This window comes from Ursus arctos, chromosome X, assembly GCF_023065955.2.
Source record: "Ursus arctos isolate Adak ecotype North America chromosome X, UrsArc2.0, whole genome shotgun sequence".
Taxonomy (NCBI): domain Eukaryota; kingdom Metazoa; phylum Chordata; class Mammalia; order Carnivora; family Ursidae; genus Ursus; species Ursus arctos.
In genome coordinates, this window is record NC_079873.1 from 6,352,936 (window position 1) to 6,373,735 (window position 20,800).

The 20,800-nt window shown below is 50.7% G+C and overlaps 1 protein-coding gene across 5 annotated transcripts in view; it reads left to right on the top strand.

Moving 5' to 3' along the window:
• Window positions 1-423: 423 nt before the first annotated feature.
• The window catches only part of TBL1X (transducin beta like 1 X-linked), a 213,502-nt gene continuing 193,125 nt past the window's right edge, over window positions 424-20,800 (top strand). For 2 of the 5 annotated variants that reach the window (XM_057309974.1, XM_057309978.1), the window contains exon 1: window positions 2,179-2,289. The gene's annotated coding sequence lies outside the window, so the exon portion shown is untranslated. Of the gene's footprint in view, window positions 532-2,177; window positions 2,290-20,800 lie in introns of those variants that run through there. The other 3 variants (XM_057309977.1, XM_057309975.1, XM_057309976.1) reach the window with 3 other exon arrangements.

Genomic DNA, 20,800 nt, shown 5'->3' on the forward strand with positions numbered 1-20,800 from the left:
ATCAAAACATACAAAGAGGCCTTTTCACCAAGTTCAGCTCGGAATTTCCAAGCAGCTAACGACAGGCAGGGCTGGCAAGCCGGAGGGCCAGTTTGACTGCGCGGCTACTCGAGAGTGTGCGGTAGCCGAGGGCCGCGTCCCCGTAAAGCCGAGAGCTGTAATGATGTCAACTTGTTATTTACTTTCCAAATCTGAATGACTGAGCAAGGCGAAAGGAGAATCAATCAACCACAATGTGACCCTACAGGCGGAAAAAACGCAGCGCTCCCACCAGCAGGCGGTGGGGGAAGGGAAGCACGTGTAACCCGGCCCGGGTTGCATCATGAGCTTGCTCGGGCTTTCAATTGCACCCTTGGTTTTTCGATTGCATGTAATACCTCAGCATCAGTCCGCACAAGCCCAGGGAGCCGGGGAGCAACGAAGGGCAGGCTCAAGGGAAGGCCCCACCACGTCCTTTTGGGGGGCCTTGAATGGCAACTGATACATAATAAGACACAATCTATTCTGCTGATTGACAATTATGGAGACTGTGTAAGTGTGTATTTTTTATTGATGTGCTCTAATAATGGTGTAGCAACAGTCGTTTTACATCATTGACGTTTTACAGCAATATTTGGCAGAGTAATTTTTAGGTCCGCCTTTTTGATGGAGACCAGCTCCTTAAAAACTCACCTCGGCCCCCCCCCCCCCGCCAACAACCTGAACAACAAATGGTCCAGTGTCCCAGAAAGGAGCAAGTGAGGTTACAGTTTAAAATGCTGAGTGTACTGGGCTCGGAGCGCAAAGCTCATTATACACCAAAGGGAGGGGCAAAGTTATCTTAAAATATTCAACAAAGCAGACACTTAAGTGTTGGGTGGTGGGCGCGGTATCTGTTTAATTGAATTAAGACCTAGAGTGGTGGGCAGGGGTCTCCAAACTGGAGGGGAGGGAGAGGCTCTGGGGACTTTGGTGCTCTAGGGCTGGGCCGAATAAGCCATTGCAACATAAAACCCTTTGCAAAGCCTGTGGGTGTGGTGGGGGTCGGGAGTGAGGAGGCCCGGGGGCCCAGGTACCCCTAGCTCCACAGGCTCCCCCCTCCTCAACCGAGCTCCTGGCCTCCACTTCTGTGTGTCTGAGTTTCTTTCTCCCCAAGCATTTCTGGCTCTTTCCGGGAGGTGTTTTGCAAAGGTCGAGGCTCCGCCTGAGTCTCCACTTTTTTGGGAGGGGGAAGAGGCCTTTGGGGTGTCCTCTAAGCCGCCCATTTTGAGAGATGCACCCTCGGGCAGCTTGCAGGGGGTTGTTAGGGCAGCTGAGCAGCTTCTTTTTTGAGGTGGGGGAGGGTAACACTCCAGCAGTGGCTCGGGTTCCCCTCCCCCCTAGAAACCGCGGGGGTGGTGGCCCGGGTTCCTGTCCCCTCTTGGCAGTTGGGGGGGGGGGGAAGGCAGGGTTTGGGATTAGGACTGCGTCGGGGTAGGCCCGTGTACCCTTCATCGCCCAGGAGGCCACGGGGAAAGGGAGAGGCCCGAATTCCCCTCACCCACGCTAGGCGTGGGGGCGAGGGGAGAGCGCGGGGTGAAGGGCTGTGTGGGGTCGCAGGTCCCCCCACCGTGGGATAGGCGCTGGATTGGGACGCGGGGCCTCCCCAGAGGCCGTGGGGGGTGCGGACTCACCCCCCCTTCGCCGTGGGGGAGGGGCGGGCCTGGAGTCCCCTCCCCCGGCTGTGGGGGAGGGGCAGGTTTGGGACGCGGCCCCCCCAGGGCGCAGGGGCGGGGCCGAATGGACTCGGGTTCCCCTCCCCCGGCCGTGGGGGAGGGGACGGGTTGGGGCGCGCTCTTCCCCCCCCCCCGCCCCGGCTGTGGGGGAGGGGCCGGCCCTGGCGGCAGCAGCCCCCCTGGAACTTCTCCCGGCCGGGGTCGGCGCGCTGGCGGCCGCTCTCCCCCGCCCAAACCCCGGAGGTCACTGCCCGTGCCGGTCCCTCCCGCCGTCCCGCCCTCTCCCGCCGCCGCCGCCGCCGCTCCCGCCCCAGCCCCCCCCCACTCTCCGCTCTCGGGAGCGAGGAGCCGCCAGCGCCCCCGCCCCGCCGCCGCCGCAGCGCCCTCGGCCGCCATTCGGCACCCGAAACTTTCCAGCGCCCGCGCCTCTCGGGGACTCGCGGCGGCGGGGCGGGGGCGGCCCGGGGGCGGCGCGCGGCTGCTCCAGGGCGCCGGGCCCTCCTCGGCCGCGGCACGGCCGGGGCTCGGCGACGGCCGGCGGCAGGGAGGCTCGGAGCGCGGCGGCGCCGCCACAAGTTGCGCTGCTGGCGGCGAGGTGAGTGCGCGGGGCTCGGCCGGCCGGGCGCGGGGCAGGGGGCGCAAACTTCTCCGGCGGGGGTGGGGGTGGGGGGCTGGCTGGCGGCTCGGGGCGCCCGCACGCTCCGCCCGCCGCCGGGGCTCTGGAGGGGCAGGTCCCCAACTGTCCCCGGGGCTTGGGCTGGGGTGCGGCGCGCTCCCTGCAGGCTGAACAATACCCCGATGTGGCCGCTCCCCAAAGTGCCGGCGCGTCGGGGGCGGGCGGAGGCGGGGGGGGGGCTTCGTCTTGGGGAGGGGGAGGCGGGCGGTAAGTTTGGGGAAGCGCTCTGTCTGTCCCCCGGTGTCCCTTTGTCTGCTGATTCTGGGGCTGGCTGGGCGAACCTGCGCCGCCGCGGGATCCCCCCCGTGGGGGAGGGGCGCCCCATTCATCCCCGGGCGCCGGCCAGCCCGCCCGGGACCGGGTGGAAGCGCGGCCGCGCGCAGCGGAGTGAGTGGCGGGCGAGGCGGCGCGGGCCCGGCGGCTGCTCAGTTTCCGAAACGCAGAAACTGTCAAGGAAGTCCGGAGCTCCCCGGCCCGAGCGAGGGGACCTGGCAGAGGACGACATCTGTGTGTGTGTGTGTGTGTGGGGGGCGCCCCTGGTGAGGCGGGGGTCTGCAGAGCGCGGCCTGGAGAGGGTGCAGACCTGTTGCTCCTGGGCTCCTGGGGCTCGGGGGAGGGGTGCCCCCAGATCCGTGTCTTGGGCTGTGCTCTCCAGGGGGACCATCCCTACAGCGAGGGGGCGATGCTCGGAACGGCGTGGGGCTGCGCCTTCGGGCGTCGGTGACCGCCTGGTATATGACAATTTGGGGTCGCTAGAGGCCCGCCCGCGCTGGGGTAGGGCTTGGACTTCACGTGCATTGCCCGAGCGCGCGGTCAGGCCTCGGCCCCGACTCGCTGCACCGCCTGGCATTATCCGAGCCTACTGCATTGGAAATTCCACAAAGTTAGAGTCGGAGGTGGTTTTTTAAATTCCCCCTAGTCGGTGATGTTGTGGAGCAGAACCCCTAAAGAAACAAAAACCCACCTTCTCTTGCATCTGCAGCCGTTTCTGGTTTGTATTGTCACATGTGGCTTGACCCGACTTCTGGATGTTTTTCTCTCCTGATGCGCCGCCTGAGTCCCTGGTTTAACCTGGAAGGGGAGGGGCGGGACTCTAGATGGGAGGAGGAGGGGAGAGGAAGGGGGCGAAGGGAGAGCCCTGCGAAGGTCCCAAGCGGTGACTTCCGGGTAGCAAATGGCTTTTGACGGTTTTATAAAAAGTTTACAACTAGTCATTCCTAGAAAAGAGGTGGTGGGGGTGGGGGCAAGAATGTTGAATATGGCACGATGAAGACGTGAAGATGACACTTCTATTTTAAAGGATCTTCATGTCTCCAGTGTGCTGCAGATTCTCCTGGAAAACCAGCCAGCTGGATACCTAATCCAGGGATAAAAGTTGAAGTTCATCTCTTGACCCACTTACTAAAGTGGCCCTTAAGGGGATTCCAGTCCTTAAGTGAACACACACCTGTGGGACAAAAATTGAGATTTTTTTTTTGTAGTTTAGCTGGTGGTGTGCACTGCGGGGCAAGTGTTACACGATCCTCTGGGGTTGGCTTTTCTTTTTGCTTGTAGACAGAGCTTAATCAGTCCAGCAGTTATCAACACCCCCATTTCCTCACCCTTCCTGTTTGAATGTTTTAATGGGCTGAGTAGGGATGGTGTGGATGTGACCTCATGGTTGGTCTTCATCTTACCTTCACCTGTGGGAGCTCTAGGCTTCTGGGCGATGGCATCAGGAGTGTCCCTGAATGGACTGTTAGGAGGGGTTCGGTGGTTCTAGAGCCCGCAAAGAGGTGGACAGAGCCCTTGAATCCAACTCAGTCTTGCCACATGTGCTTGGCTAGAAACCTAGCCTTTGTCCCCGTTTGGCCTAAAGTAGTGAAAGGGCCCGCCCTGCTGACCTTGAAGGCCTGCAGCTTTTCTAAGCATCATTTCTACACGTGTAAAAATAAAACAGGGGGATTGAAATCGTGGTCTCACTGTGTATTGTGAGGACAGAAAGAATGTGTAAGTTTTCTGAACACTGTAAAGCTGCCTGTAAGTTTTAGTTGTGCTCTTGTGCAAATCAAATAATTGTCTTTATGTTATTGGAATGCCGTGCACTGAGGATTTTACAGGCACTTAATGCCCTGTGCCTAGCAATTATTATTTCCATTCCGCTGCCGAGAACACTGACTTGCTAATACATAGCGGAGGGAAGATTGTCTGATTCCTCAAGCCCAGCTCTTAAGCTTGATGTTCCTGTTTTCATGTCTCCCTAGCATGAGTTTTCACGTTTGGACATCTAAAGCTCTTCAAGTTACATACACACGTTCACGAATGAGAGTCTGCATAGAAACCTGTGTGTAGGGGCACCTGGGTGGCACAGCGGTTAAGCGTCTGCCTTCGGCTCAGGGCGTGATCCCGGCGTTATGGGATCGAGCCCCGCATCAGGCTCCTCCACTATGAGCCTGCTTCCTCCTCTCCCACTCCCCCTGCTTGTGTTCCCTCTCTCACTGGCTGTCTCTATCTCTGTCAAATAAATAAATAAAATCTTTAAAAAAAAAAAAACCTGTGTGTAGACACAGACGTAGTTCTGAGGAATCAAGAGTTTGATTCTAGAATCTAAACTTTGACCACAGTGGAGGAATTGCTTTTATAGCTTCATTGTCCAGTATGGTAACCACTGGCCACATGTGAACATTGAGATTCAAATTAATTAAAACTCCGGAAAATGAACAGTTCTGTTCTTTCAGTCCCTGTAGCCATGATTCACGTGCTCAGTAGATGTCAGTGGCTGGTGGCTGCCATATTAGCACAGTACACGCAGAAAGTTCTGTTCGAGCGTGCTACCCTGTAGTTACTACAATAAATATTAATAAAACCGTGTACTTTTTGTGGGGGGAGGGGAGAAGCTATAAAAGTTTGAAATAATTCACAGGTAAACTTAAAAAAAAAAAAAAAGACCCATTTCCGCCAGTGATTGACCCAGGAAAGTGATTTCAGCAAATGGATTCTTTTTTCTTTTCTTTTCTTTTCTTTCTCCTTGCCCAACGTGGGACTTGAACTCATGGCCCTGAGATCAAGAGTCTGGTGCTCTACTGGCTGAGCCAGCCCCCAGTGAATGGATTCTTAACCTGAAGTTGAGAGCTGAGGTTTTTTTTTTTTTTTTTTTTTTTTTAAGATTTTATTTATTTATTTATTCAACAGAGATAGAGACAGCCAGCGAGAGAGGGAACACAAGCAGGGGGAGTGGGAGAGGAAGAAGCAGGCTCCTAGCGGAGGAGCCTGATGTGGGGCTCAATCCCATAACGCTGGGATCATGCCCTGAGCCGAAGGCAGACGCTTAACCGCTGTGCCACCCAGGAGCCCCAAGAGAGCTGAGGTTTTGGATCGGGGTGCATGGGATCAGTTTTGAATTAGAAAACCGGGACTCCCAAGTCAGCGTCTCCCCCTGCGTGTTTAACCGTGGGGGAGGCAGGTAGCATCTCTGCCTTGGTGTTCCCATCTGAAAAACGCCAGAGCCTTTAGCCCGTCCCCAAGATGCCGGCCTACGCGGATTGCGGTGAGCGTCCCCTGGGCTGTTCGGGAGCCCAGGTTGTGGACCTCGGTAAGGCCCTGTGTGGGTGATTGCGGGTGTGGCCTTGTGTGATGTGTTCAGCCTTGGCTTGCTATGGCTACCACAGGCTTTCAGCACCCCCCCCCCCCCCGCCCCCTGGAAGTTTGAGTCTTGAGTTTTGAGGTTCCGTCTCTTGAGGTCAGACTCTTTGGTATTAAAAAGGCTGATAGGGAGTCTTTCCAACAAAGTGAGATTTCACAATCGTCGAAGTATTTTTTTAAAAAATGGCTGAGTGCTATAGCTGTTTCCTGTGTGCCAGGTCCCTGAGTCAGGATGTTATTTTCATTACTTTGTTGATGTGTCCTTTTCACAGTTCTTTGTATTTTTTATAGTAATGGGTTAGACGTTTTATTTGTAAATGAGGATGGGGGAAACCCAATTTCGTGTCTGTCAGAGAGGTGACCTCCCAGACCACCCTTCTGCCCTTTGTCCTCACTCATTGTTGCTTCCTCAAGGCTCTGGTGTGACCCGTCCGTGTGTGGCTGAAAGTCCTTACTAAATACCGAGGTGGTCCCCGATTGTCTCCCAGAGGTGGGAAAGGGGTTTCTGCTGCGGGAGGCCAGGCCCAGAGAGCCAGCTCATGGAGGTCCTCTGCGCCTGGATTTGAGAGTCTCTAGTCACCTGTTGGGTCGGCGACCACCTCAGCCAGCTCGGCTCATACCTGGCACTGCCCCTTGCCTGCTCTCTGCTGGCGCGTGCGGATTCCGCCAGGCCCAGTGCCCGGCCTAGATGACAGTCCCAGAGGCTCTGTGTCTGACATGATGCTGTCTCAGCTCTGCTTTCCTGATACCTTGCGTTTGCGCCCTTTTTCCCCCCATAAAAAAGAAAAAAATAATGTGCTACGTCCACTAAATTGTTAATTTTTCACCCTTAAAGACATTGAAAAAATAGTTTCAATCAGGAAGGAAGACTAAAGTCATTTTGTAAACACTTTTTTTTTTTCTTAAACTTGGAACGGTAAATCCTGTCCCCCCCACCCCAACTATTTTTAGTATGAAGGAAGTAACTGGCCTCCTGAGCAGAGACTGGATGTGAGTTTTCCCGTTGGGTCTTGCCCTCCTCGGCCCTTCTCCCCTCCATCCTTTCCACGGGGCCTGACCAAAAGGACTACCCTGGCCAGATTGGCAAAATGAGACCCAGCAAAGCCAAAATAAGAGCTGGATGTGGGAAGGGCCTAGCAAAGTCAACATGTTTCTATGGGCCACAGAGAGCCTGGTCTGAGAAAATGCATTGAAGACCTCAAGGGAAAAACGCTGTCATTAAGGAATTCGCTGCCCGGGTGGCTTCTTGACCAGCGTGCGGGGAACTTGACTAAAGATGGTTGTGTGCAGGGCGTGGGCAGGGTCGCTCCGGTGTCTCTGCTCTGAAATACTTGTTGACAGTCCGTACATGACCGAAGACTGCAGACGTGAACTGGAAGCCAGTGGAAAATGGAATTGGGGCAGATTTAAAGTGAAGACACTGGAAAAGAGATTTTTCAGTCTTGCAGAGGAAACTGGGTGCTGTGGCAGGTGGGAACAGAGCTGGAGATGGGGATGACATTCCCTTCCAAAGACAGGGACGGCTTTGGAGAGGAGGACAGGGGAGATGGTGGTTTATGACAGTTGTGCTTTGAGCAGTGAACTCTAGAATCTGGCAGTCAATTAAGGGTTCTCAGTGGGGGCATTTTTGCCCACTACCTTCAAGGAAACATCTAGAAACATTTTCGGTTGACACGGAGTGGGGGAGGAATATAGGGGGAGGGGGATGGTGGTGTTCCTTGCATCTAGGGGGGTCTGTGGATGCTGCCAGGTGTCCTACATTGCACGGGATAGTCCGTACCACAAAGAATGCTCTGGACCCAAATGCCAGAGGTGCCAGGGTGGGGATGCCAGCCCTGAATTAAACAGTCAGTATATGACTACATGTGGCAGAGAATCTGGGGAGGGGGGACGTGGGTGCCAAGCAAAAGCTACGTATTAAGTTCTGTATTCTCACGGTACACGTGTGCTTTTTGGGAATCCGTTAGGAAGTAAATCACATCGTATCGCAGTTTGAGAGAGGAAGTTTCTGATGCTCACAGGAGGAGGGATAGAGGGGAGGTAGAAGTGAGTGGACTTGCAAGAAGGAATGGACACAAGGCCAACAGGTGTTGGGGGGGGGCTGTTCGTTGCCTAAAGGTCCCCCTCAACCCAAGTGGTTTAGAGCCCCCAGACGCAAATGCACCCTGATGGCGTGTTTCTCAGCTTTTTCCTCTTGGTTCTATTGTTGTGTTGCACATTGGCTAGGTCTTAGTTTCCGTCAGCTTCTGTGTGCTTTTGATATGTATTACGGAAAAGACGGTACCTGTCTCCTGTTGGCGCAGACTGTCTTTTACCCAGCGCAGTGTGGGTGAGCCTGGAGGCGAGGTTACCCCAGCACCTGCAGGCCGTCCCGGCGCTTGGGAGGGTGCGGGCAAGTGAGTGAAGTTTTGGCTGCCCGCAGTACGCCATGCTGCGTCAGTGTCCATCCGTTCCTTCGACTGCTCGAATTTAGCAAACGAGGGGAGCCGGACATGGACCTGCATTTTCCAAATCTCAGCTGGAAAGGGGCGCCTTTAGTGCCTAGAGGCTGGTTCTGCTGCGTGCCCGGGCATCCCGAGCCCACCCGCGGCCCCATGTCCTGCTCACCCCAGAGGGGTGCATGCACACTCGGCCTGCGCGGGGGTCCTTCTTGGGCTCCTGGTGGCCCTGGGGCAGATGACGTGGCCACGGGGGAACGTTGGTTTGTAGCCAGCTCCCATGCCCTTACTGCCTCTTTGGGCAGATCAGTTTCTTTCTCTGTCATTCATTTACTTAGAGAGAAAATAGAGTTTATTTCTCAGGTTTGGAAGGAGGTAGGATTATTGTGCTCAGAGCCCCACATGCTGATATCTTCCTCCACTCTGAGGTTGGGAATTGGGTGTGCAAATGCATCTTTATTAGTTATGATGGTGTCCAGCACTTGCTTCCTTTCTTTCCTTGTCTCTCTCCTCCCCCACCCCTAAGTTAAATTTCAGGGCTGGTTTATACACATGTATATATATAATCTGTTATTATTTGAGAATATTGACTATTATCTCTTTACGTGTACAGTTTTATGAATGTTAGCACACACGTAGGTTTGGGTAACCAGCACCAAAATGGGGCTGCAGAACATTAGTCCATCACCCCAGAGGTGTCTGTGGTGCCTCCATGGTCACCCAGCTTCCCCCCCGCCCTTCCCCCCCCCCCCCCCCAGCACTAACCAAGGTGCCGGCCTGTCAGCTCCGCCCTCCAGGTCCTGGTAATTGCATTCAGCTCAGGATCTAGGGGAACCCCTCCACTCTCCCAGTACCCTCCTTTGTGTTTCTCTCTGATGACTGCGAACTTCACACTTTTGCACACTTGAGCCCGTGTGTTTGCCTCCGAACACAGGGTTTGCACTGTGGGTATTATCAAAAGCAAGAAGAAAACCTGACTGCCGCTTAATCATATTGGTAAGAAAGAATATCAGGTGTCTTGTTGGGGCTGCCAAAGATTAGCTCTTTTCTATGCCAATTAATTGTTGCTGTCAAATGAGTCGAAATGGGGTGTTTTCTGATGCACTTTCAGAGGAATGTTTCCCGAATCTTTCTGCTGTACTCCCGAGAGACATTTAATATGTGAAATGTATCAGTAGGTTGTAAAGTCCTGTCTTTGGTTTCAAAAACAGGACCCACACATGGAGGTGTTGCAGTTTTGCCAGTGGGGTGATACAACAAGCTAGAGACAATGTTGCATTTGCGTTACATCGTTGGAGGAAACACATGAATTCCTAAGTGTGTGTTTCCATCTAATTGCTGGCCTGCATTTCACTTTGGGCCATAATTTCACTTTGTGTGATCTCCTAAGGAATGGCATCTTTTTAGAAGAATTGACTTGGTGTTTTGGCTTTGGCTGCTTTCGTCCTGCTCTGGGTGGTCCGCCTGCTTGTGTGAGGTCGTTGAAAACCTGTGTGCGTCCTCACGAGTCAGAGGGTAGGTGAGCTGATCTTGAGGCTTTTCCTGTCTCTCTTGTGGCAGGATTTTCATTTGGAAAAGGGATGCTGCTCAGTTGTTGGGTTGGCTTTTTTTTTTTTTTAAAGAATGGTTAAGGATTGGGGCGCCTGGGTGGCGCAGTCGTTAAGTGTCTGCCTTTGGCTCAGGGCGTGATCCCGGCGTTCTGGGATCGAGCCCCACATCAGGCTTCTCCGCTGGGAGCCTGCTTCTTCCTCTCCCACTCCCCCTGCTTGTGTTCCCTCTCTCGCTGGCTGTCTCTGACAAATAAATAAATAAATAAAATCTTTAAAAAAAAAAAAAAAGAATGGTTAAGGATGATGTTAGTGAAAAGTTTAGGGAAACTGATGGTTATTTATGCCCCATGCTTTGACTGTTGGTTTACTCACCATTAGAATAACTTATCCTTGATATGTTGCATACTTTACTTAAAACACACACACACAGACCCACACAAACACACACACCAGCAATTCAGCAGACACTTTGGGCCCTTGGGTGCCTCGGAGTCATTATTATGAGTGTTGTAGTTTTCCAATCTCACAAGACTCTGGAAAAGAAGCACAAACAGTGCTTATGGTACAGTTCACAGTGTTTATTCTTGCAAAGGGTGTCCTTTGAATTCCTGTGATTTTTTTTTTTTTCTTCCCCTACCTTGGTGCATGTTGCCTGAAGGCTTAAAAGAAAATGAGAGTTTTCTTCACTTGCATCCTTGGAACCTGGAAACTATGACCCTAAATAGAGCTCAGAGTACTTTCCTTTCTGGAACACCTGCCACCAGCCCTGAGAGAGAATGCAGAGGTCGGAGGAGGTAGGACTCCCACCCTCCAAGCCTGATTACCTTCCCACTTTATAAGAAACTGGAAACTTTTGTAAAGTCTACTGAGAGCTAGGTACCCAGCGTCACCCATGTTGGAGTGAGCTTGGGAGGACACAGTTCCTTTCTCAGAGAGCGTGATTCCTTCCTGTGATCAGCTTGCTTGCCCATCGTCATCAGGCCTGAGAGTCCGTGCAAACACCTAGTATTGTTCAGTGCTGCAAATGTTTCTGCTTGTTTGAAGATCCCAATAGGAGATCCCTCCTTTCCACAAAGGAGGACAAAAAGAAGCTTACTGTACGTAATGCTGTTTTATTTCTTAGATCAGAAATAACAAATGTTTTAATACTGTAAGACCATATAAATCATCGTTAAGAATTGGGAGAAAAATTCAGCACAACTGAGCAGTGATTTTTGTTCTGAGTGCAGGGGATACTTAGTCTTAACCGGGTCAGCTCCTCTCTTGCAATTATCCTTGTAATTCTGACATGCGTTTGAAGATGAGAAATGAGAAAGTGGAGTGGCAGTCTGTCACCAGAGTCACGTCATGCAGAAATCTGTTGCATCAACATGCAAACCTAATTCCCAGCATCTATAAAGTTCTGGGTGCTTGCCAAAAAAACCCAACAACAACACCAAAAAAAATCCAAAAAGCAAAAAACACACAAAACCCAAAAAAAGTTCTGGGTGGTTGAGGAGTGTTGTGGGTTGTATTTGATACAAGCAGCTGACCTGAGGATTGATGTCTCTACCATTTGGTTCATCTGGGGAATGGATTAAACTTGGGTCCCTGCCTTCGGTTCTCTTTCCAGCACAATCCTTATCAGGCACTTGAGTCCCACCCAACTTTAATGCCAACTCGGTGTTGGTACAGACTCAAGTATTCACAATTATCGACTTGAAAACAGGGATTGTCCGTTCCTGACAGTTGCCGATCAGTCTGGGAGACGCGGTTTGGTTTAACTTTTAATTTGGTTATGAAAAAAGATCGCATTAGGTTTGTGTTTCTAAGATGCATGGGTGATTCTGTGCTAATTTCAGTCATTTCCGGGGATAGTGAAATGCTTTAAAAAGCCTCACCAGGAGAAACAACGTCGAGGTGTACCCAGCTCAGAAGTTGATGAAGACAAGAATTAATGATCTCACGTGTCTAGTGCATGACGGAAATTATTGTAGAGCAGATGAGAACAAGGCGAGAGGCCTGTGGAAATTAGAGTTGCCTTATACATTTCATGGGACACTCAGATAAATTTCATGGGCTTCTCAGTGCATTTCCTTTCAGCCAATAGTCTCCACATTTTGTTGGGGTAGGGGGAGCCAAACTGCCTAGTGTCAGGTTTTAATCCCCAAAGTGGTCTCCCAAGTCGATTTCATGTCCACTTTCAGGTGCACGGCGAGGTTTATTAGAGCGAGGGAAGAAATTTAGAGTGTCCACTTACTCTGTGTGATACTTGGGTCTTACTTTTGTGGTTTGTGAAAAATGCCTATGTTAGTCGAATGTTGTACATAGTTAATAAATTCTCTGGGTTGGGGGCATGTGCTAGAAACTTTTTCACTACTTAGGATATGCAGTGCAAAGACATTCAGACATCACTGAGTGGGTCCCCAGAGGTGGTGGGCGGGGGGGGGGGCAATTTTGAAGTATGTGAATGCAAATCGGACACAGGTGAACCCCCCTTTCCTCTGGCTTCAGCCGCCAGAGTGTGCCTGTACGTGTGCGTGCTTTCATCTGCTGGGTTTTGTGTGTTTCATAAAAGCTGAAAAGAACACCCGTGTTGTCGAACCAGGTGACGGCACCTCCATTGCAGGTGCATGGTGAAATCTTGGACCAGTGCTGTGTTTTTCATGCGTTTCGTGACTCCGCAGTGTTTTCATAATCACTTAATTCTGTTTATAAATCTGCTGCTTTCATTGATGGTTGTTGCCCTCAGGGCTCCTGAGAACCAGGCTTGTAGGAGAGATTCAGACGTTAGAAGACAACCAACAGGAGAGGGTGCGTGAACGGCATTGTCATGAAAGTCTTTGGCTTTCTTTGGCTGTTTTTTTGTTGGGTCTTTCTCCAAAGACCTATTTGGTAGGTCATGGTTGTTACGAAATACGTTTAAAAAAATATTTCACAGTAGAGGTGTTTACTGTTTTGTTTTGCTTTTTAAGAGAAAAGTACTCGGGATGTCCCTGGGTGGCTCAGTTGGTTAAGCGTCCCACTCTTGATCTCAGCTCAGGCCTTGATCTCAGGGTGGTGAGTTAAAGCCTGGCCTTGGGCTCCACGCTGGACGGGGAGCCTACTTAAAACTAAATAAATAAAAAGAAAACTCAGTCGATGCTGTATTACTGGTGTTACAGAGAGCAAATAAATATAAAACTGAAATTCATGATTCAGACCACATCGTGGGCTGTGGAGGTGAGAATCAGCGCTCACCGGCACAAATGTCAGGTCTTTTGTCTGAGCTCATTTGCTGAGAATGGGTAAAGGTTTGGTTTTCATGAGACTTCAGTGTCAGCTGCGAGTCTTTCCAGGATTTCCACAGCAGTCTGTTTGTTTGTTTAACTTGAAATGAGTGATAGGTTAGCTTCGGCTTTTCTGTCATTTTTGGTGTTCACATCAATTTTTCCCTTTGTGAATATTGAATTTGCAATGTAACTTTGTATGTAAAACAAAGCCCAGAGATTTGCAAGTGAATTCAAAGGCCTGTAGGTGAACAAATGTTCACTTCTGCAAACCCCCAGGACAGCTCGTGCCAAACGTCATTAACGGGCGTCAGGATCTACACACACGTTCATTTGTCTGTCGGTAGACTGAAATATCTCCTACTGGAAAAAAAAAAATCGCTTCTCTTTATGGCCATAGAAGGCGCCTCCTGTGAAGAGGAGAAACAGGAAGAATTTTCTTTGTACTGTCGTGTCACCTTTGTCTCTCCTTTCCAGAGATCAGTACGGGAAAGTTCTAGTAGTGGATAAGGAAGAATTAGCATCTTTGGGAATGTACTTGACGTGCCCCTGCACCTGCCCCTTTAAGAAGAAAGAGAAGTTACACCAAGTCCTTTGCTTTTAGCCAGATGCCTCGAGCTCTGTCCAGGTCTTGACTTCATATTGCAACTAGGTCAGCCAGACACCCGTGAATCACTTCAGCTCTGAACCGGAATCCTCTTCTGTCTTTGCTTTTGGGGGAAATGCTAATCGGTATTGTTTTGGTTATTTGCCTGCCAGATTACCCGGTATAATAGTTCAGCGATGTATCTCGGAAAATGGCCCTAAAAGGAGACTCTTCTTAGAAGCCTGCACGAAAGTTGATTCTGTTTCCTGAATGCATCCCTCAGGTAGTGGTGACGTGCACGTCTGTGTATAATTTCTGAGAACGTGACGCGTCCATAGGTGGACGAGGCAGGAGTGCAGGCAAACAGGGCAAATGCTTAAAGCCGTCAGAACATTAAATTTTTGAGTCCGCTAACCTTTGAAAGAGAGTATGAAAACAAATTAGTTGATAGCTTTGTTGTTGAAGTACCGTTTACATAATTTATATCAGAGAAGGCAGTTCCTTTAGCTTAGGAAGATTGGGTTATTAAAATTAGCTATCTTCATTTTTCCAGAGAAATAAAAAAAATCAATTGTAGTTCAAAGAATTGTACGTGAAGCTTTGTAATTGGAAATTTAATGTTACCAAAATTATATAACATTGGTTAATTATATTCGTAGACTCAAACTAAATATAGAATAAGATTAGCTCATGGAAATATTTCATTTTTATCTCAGGCAGTACAGGGCACATTCATGTAATAGTTTCTAGTTTCATTTTGTAATTTTTTTTTTTTTTTTAATTATCCTGGGCATGTTTTCTGGAAAGTTACTTGAAATGAGGCTGTATGTTTTTCTTTCCCAGTTCATGTTTAGATATAAAATGGCACACAGAATAAGCTGTCGTTTGTGAATTTTGGTTTTCTTAGTGGCCTCTGTGTTCTGTGCCTGGCACAATACAGCGAGAAGCTAGGGGTCCCATTTTTTGGGCAAGACATTTGCCATGAGGGAAGTTTGGGCGCGATGGGCCATCTCAGAGTAGGTGTTCAGCCTGTTTCCTGTCCTGTTTGCTTTTCCACTGACTGTTCTGTATTTGGACAACAAGTGTATTTTTCGGTGTGGGTTTCTGATGGCCCCGGTGGTTGGCGGAGTGGAGTTTCTCCGTCTACACCGCTGGGTTGGGCAGCTGGTAGTGTTCCGCCTAATTTAGTTCACAGGATTGAGACGGACACATTGTGGATTCAGGTGGGATTGTCATTCCCTTGCTGCAAGCCGTGTGTTACTGTGTTTCCTTTGGGTTTGCTGTAGGTATTTGCTTTGCCTTTGGATTGCTGCGGACACCCGCTTGTGGTGGTGGTTAATTTAATAGAGAACTCTAAATCTGACTTATATCAAGTTGATTTTCTGAAACCACTTTATTGCGGTATAAATTACATACCATAAAAATCACCCATTTTAAGCGTACGACTGAATGATTTTTAGTAAATTTACAGAGTTGTGCAGCCATCGTCATAATCGATTTTCATTCCTCAATACGGTCATTCGTGTCCATTTGCCATCAATCCTGGCTCCTACCTCCCAGCCACGGGCAGCCATTAATCTCTTTTCTGTCTCTGTAGATTTCCTTTTTCTCCGAGCAAGTACTTCTGTGCTTGGTTGAGCTTACTGGGTGGTGGATGGGGGGGCCCGATTTGGTGGACTTCCTTGCCCTTCCCCGGGAGAGGGAGCAGTAGGGAGAGGGAGAAGAAGGCAAGAAGAACAGGCATCATGCCTCGGTTCCCTCTTCTGCTCTGGGTAGTGATGGAATTTCTGCGGGCTCTCCTTGTGGAACCATGTGGGAAGTAGTTTGCTCAGAATCGGGAGGAACGGGGGACGCCTGGGTGGCTCAGTCAGGTCAGCATCTGACTTGGGGTCAGGTCATGATCTCAGGATCCTGGGATTGGGCCCTGTGTGGTGCTCCCCGCTGAACATGGGGCTCCCCTCTGAGCGTGGGGCTCCCCGCCCAGCTTGTCTCTCTGTCCCTCCCCCTTCCCGCTCTCTCTCTCTCTTTCAAATTAAAAAAAAAAAAAAAAAAAGAATCGGGAGGAGCTTCTCGTATGAGATCATGTTAAGAGTTGGGGGATCCTGCATGAAGGGCCGCTGGGTCAGGTGAGGAGTGTGGGGAAGGGGTTCCCTCCGCCTACGGGCCTCGTGGTCTCTGCTGGTTTCTCTAGGATTTTCTGTCGCCCCTCTGACATGCACAGGGCACTAATGGCCCACGCTGTGCCAGCACCCTTCTTTTTCAGTTTCCTTGGGCCCATCTGCCTCAGAGTCCTCTGAGAAGTTCGGGGCCCCTGCCTGCCACTCCATCCTGCACACCTGCGTCCTCTTGTCTTGCACCTCCCTGCAACAGCTTCCCCTTTCCTCCGGCTCTGGCTTCTGCCCTGCGGGGCCTCTTCCTCCTACCTACCCCCAACCCTCCGTCCTTGGCGTCTTCCAAGATGCAAGATCTCCTCCTAACATCCCCTTTCTTGAGTCTTGTTTCTTCCACCTGTTGCAAGCTCAGGCTTTTCCCCCCGAGGTAATATACGAGGATAGAGGATATGCTCGTTTCCATGAATTTAAGCAATGGGGAGTTGTATCTTCTTCCTCCTCTTCTCCCGGAATAATCCATATGAACGTTCTACAGCGTGTGGCAGGATCGGTCTGCCTCTAGCATGTTCGGCTGTCCGTGTACAAACATGCAGTCTTGTGTTTTTATCCAAGTGGCGTCCTGTCCTGCTTCGTTCCATCCGCTCGCTCTCTTCACAGCTGTATTAAATATCACTGAAGTGCAGTAAACGAGGCATATTTACATTGTGTCTGTAGTCGGGTTGCTCATCTTGACTGTGGTGCTGGTTTCACAAGTGTGTGTAGGTGATGTATCCATGTATCTGCTTACATGTATTGAAGCCGATACTTCTGTCGCTTTCACATTTCCTCGCGTCTTTCTGGGATCTCTGCCTCGCTGCACCCCTGCCCCCAGGTGGTGCGTTGATCGGCTCTCTATTACTGGATTGGGTAGTTTGAGTGTTCTAGAATTTTATATCATTGAAATCACTGGGTATGCCCTTGTGGCTTTGCCTGACTTTTTCCACTCAGCATAATGATTTGGGGGTTCATCCGTGTCGTGGCCCGTATCACGAGTTCATTCCTTTTCGTCGCCAGGTGGGATTCTTTGGGATATGCACACGGCACAGTTTTCTTTATCCATGCGCCAGTGGTTGGACATTCGGGTGGCTAACGTTCTTTTGACCCTTAAGAATAATGCTGCTGTAAATATTTTTGTCGCCAGACAAGGGGTTCTCACACTTCACCATGTGCCGGAACCCCCTGGAGAGCTTGTGAAAACACGGATGGCCAGGCCCCATCCCCAGACTTTGTGATTCAGTAGATTGAGGGTGGGGCCCAAGACTGTGCATTTCTAGCAAGTTCCCAGCTGCTGGTGTTAGACCACGTACCCGTTGAGAGCCACGGCCTCAAAGGTAGTCTGCATAGACTTTGGTTCCCTCATTGTTATTTGTTCCAAATATCTCTCTAGACGGTTCCTCGTCTTGTAACGTCTTGTAATGTCGCCTGTGGTTTTTACCACCAGGCTTCCCATTTTTGTGTGGTGGTTGTTTTCCTCCTGGCTTCTGGGTTTTACTTCCTTATGCCCAAGGCACTAATAGGAAGGAAAACTCAGGATTGCTGGGTCGGGCTGCTCATGTCACCCCAATGCCAGCCATGATAGCCTCGTCTGCAGGGGTCTGCCCTTATTGGACTATTTGGGGACCTGACTGATGCCTTTTTACCTTCTGAGGAGGGGGCCTAGCATTGTGGTCAGCACCCAGCCTCGTGGGGCTGGCTTGGACCCAGGTGCTGTGCCCAGGGCCCCCTGGTGCTGCTGTGTCCCCTGGGACCGTGGGGCGAAGCTTCGCTCCTCACCTACCTTTCCTCACCCAGGGAAACCAAATCCGTCCCTCCTGTGTCCCACCCCTTCTCACCTAAAACCACCAGCCCCAAACCAATAACCCTATTTTATTTTCAGTGTGTATTTTATTTTCAATTTCCTATTCAGGAGTCTAATCTGAATTCATTAATTTGGAGCAGCTAGAGGTTATCAGTAGATGTTTACTACCATAGCCGATGCATGTGTTATATTATTATTATTATTATTATTATTATTATTATTATTTTTGGTGGTGGTGGTGGGGAGATACTTCTTTTATTTTGGAGAGCAGCTTTAAATCATTGCAACCCCCTTTTTTTTGTAACACCACCTTCCTGCACTTGGTCACCAAGCCCAGGTCTTCCGTCTTTGCTCCCGAATCCGTCCATTCCGTGTTGCCTTGGGTCACAGGTTCACATCTTTGGCTGCTGCCCTCAGCTCACTGTCTGAGAATCTTTACTCAGGACATGCTTGGAGTGGACTGTTGTGCAGGATTCCAGACTGGTTAAGTAGGCTCAGCTAGTTAGGATGGTTACATTTTTACAAATTTGCAGTGACTCGTAATCATGAGCTAATGTCTTAGTTTCTTCTTCTGTGTTTGGTTTTGTTTAATATGATAGCTTTACGGAGATGTACTTCACATCCCGTGGGGCTCCCCCCCCTCCATGAAGGGCATACCGCAGGGCTTTCCTGGTGTATACGAGGCCGTGTAGCCACCACTGCTGCCTGATTTTGTAATGTTTTCATCACCCCAAAAAGAAACCGCATACCCGGTAAGCTGTCACTCCCCATCTCCCCGCACCCTCAGCCCCCAGCCTCTGGCCACCACTCATCTGCTTGTCTGGGTCTCTGGACTTAGCTATTCTGGACGTTTCCTATGAACGGAATCAGACGATATGTGGACTTGCGTGTCTGGCTGCTTTCACTCAGTGTTTCTGAGGTTCCTCCACGCATACCACCTGTTGCACAGTTTCTCGGTACACATTTTGTGGAAGCTCTGGGTCGCCCGGGAAGCCTTGGAGTGCGGGGTGGGGGATCGAGCTGGGAGAACGTCGGGGGATGCGTGAACCAGAGACTCCCCCGTCTCTGGTTACCTTTAAAGTGGAGAAGGGTTCATGGTTTCTTTCCGTGTCGGCTCCCAGTCTGGCGTAAACGGTAGTCTTCTTCCTTCTCTTTGTCTGCCGTTCTTCCCTCTTTTCCCGTAAAGTTCAGGGTCGCAAACAGTTGTGGTCAGCGCGGTACCTGCTGACCCCTCCGTTGGGCCACGTTTTTGGGTGGGGTTTTCGAAAGTCGTTTCTTGGGATAAAGCATAGGAAGCTTGAATTTTCCGAGGGTGTGGTGTGAAGTTCCTTCCAGCTCTGAGGTCATGGGATTCCATCCAGCTAGACTTTGGCTTCTTTCTAGGGCCTCCCCGAAGCCACAACCTTGACTGACACCGGAACGGAATCGTGGGGTTGTTTACTTTCCTGCGTTTACAAGCCCTCTGTCTGTGTAGGACCATAATTCCCGTCCTGGGGTCCAGTGGGAGAGTATGGAGGCTGATTATTCTCAAGCCATCTGTGGGCCATGGCTTTCTGGGTTGCGTGTTCCTCCAGCCAAGTGTTTACTGGGAAGGTCACACGTGTTCTCCTGGTTGCTCTCCTTTTAACCGACTGTCTTAGTTTCTTACTGCTGCGGTGACAGATGACCCCAGGCTTACTGGCTTGAGTGACAGAAACTTATCATCTTAACGGTTCTAGAGGTGTGAGGAGTCTGACATGAGTGTCACTGTGTGAAAATCAAGATGTCGACGAGGCTCCATTCCTTTCCAGATGCCCTTGAGAGAGTCTGCTTCCTTGCCTTTCTAGCTTCTAGAGGCCACCTGTGTTCCTTGGCTTGTGGCCCCTTCCTCCATCTTCCAAACCACTGAGCAGAATGGTATCTCTCTGCTCTCCTGTAGTTATACCCCCCTCTGAGCACGGCGTGGAAAGATTCCCCACGTTGGGCGACATTGGGCCCACATGGATAATCCAGGATCGTCTCCCTGTCGCAAAACCCTTAATTTCACCCCATCTGCAAGTCTCTTTTTCCATGTCAAACATTTCACGGGTCCCAGGGTTAGGGTATGGTCATCTCTGGGGGGTCGTTCTTCTCCCCACTACATGGATGCTCTTGGTTTCTGTCTCCTAAGTTTTTCCTCTGAAGCCTACAAGGTTCATGTATTTATTTAATATTTGCTGTTTGTCTCTTGAGTAAGTTAGAAGTCAGGGTGCCATGAAACTATCTGTCTTGTCTGCCTCTCAGTGATGATACAGCCCACTTGATGAGTCTTGGTTTCCCTCTGAGCCCAAGCAGGAGTTGCTTTCCATCTTTGGAAGGAACCGGGATTGCGGGTGCAGCTTGGGGACACGCTTGAATGTTGGCCCGTGGACCCCTAGGGCAGATTGTCATGTTGCTTCTGTCTGATAGGAGAAGAGGCCAAGCTAAATCGTGTGGACACATTTGACACGTCTGCCTGTGACGCCCACTAATATCCCACTGACCAAAACAAGCCGCATGGCCAGATCCAACATCCGTGGAGTGGGAGGGCTGTGCTGGTCTGGAGGTCCTCTAAAGTTGTATGGCCAAGGGCGCAAATGTATATTTGTTGTACAGGGAGGGAGGGAGGAAGTGGGATTTGTTTTGGGGTGGAAGATGACCCCAGTGGGGGAAACTGGATACACTCGGTTGTGTGCAGGAGAATCAGCTCCGTACAGTCCGTACTCATTAAATATTCAGCTTCTTTGGTTGCACCTAAGAGCCACCTGGCCGGGGGAGTGGGGGAAGCACCACGGTGTTTCTGGGACCATTAGGCAATGTCTGGAGGCATTCTTGGCTGTGGTCACTGACTAGGGGAGAGGGTGCTCCTGGCATCTTGGTGGGTGGAGGCCAGTCATGCTGCTAAACCGTCTGACAATGCACCAGACCGCCGGCCTCTACTCGGCATTGCATCCTGGGCCCGAATGTTCAACGTTCACAGCACGAACAGGTGCTTTTCAGGGGATTCTCGTGCACTTTGGAGTGTGAGGACCTTGTCTTGCA